The following is a 579-nucleotide window of genomic DNA, read 5'->3' as shown; positions in this document are numbered from 1 at the left end:
TATTGTATCAAATTAAACAAACAAAATCCAAGTTGTATTAACGTATACATGATTTAAAAAAATTTTATTTGATAAATTAAAAATATAATATTACCAAAAAGAAGTGAAATCATAATATTATTTCAAGTATTGCGACCGCACTCACGAGCGTGGTGCAACTTCGTCGCTCGCCCGACCCGCGTAATTCCGCGAAAACGATAAAAGGAAAGCTAAGGCGTGATTAACCGTAACTCAGGCATCTCGCCTATCGAAAACGGGAATAAAGTTGGGCGCCAGGCACGTTATAGAGAGTGCCTCTCTACTGAAACATCTCGCTGTTCGGAAATCTAATGACTCAAGGGGAAATTAATCACGCGATCAGGTGCGACTTCAATACGGCGGTCGGACAAGGACGGCGATAACCGGTGGCTCAGTTACGAGAGTGGTAAAGGGGGTGATTCGAGGGAAAACGGTCAAGATTCGGGGAGCGAGAATAGGCTGAAAGAATCGACAGTAATTAGTAACAATAAGAAAATAACAAGTGTATTGAGCGGACGAATATTACATTCAAGAATACAAGCGAGAATACGATAATCGACG

The sequence above is a fragment of the Wasmannia auropunctata genome, unplaced genomic scaffold, assembly GCF_000956235.1.
Source record: "Wasmannia auropunctata unplaced genomic scaffold, wasmannia.A_1.0 LD336088.1, whole genome shotgun sequence".
Classification (NCBI taxonomy): domain Eukaryota; kingdom Metazoa; phylum Arthropoda; class Insecta; order Hymenoptera; family Formicidae; genus Wasmannia; species Wasmannia auropunctata.
Note: the sequence above shows the minus strand (reverse complement) of the source record.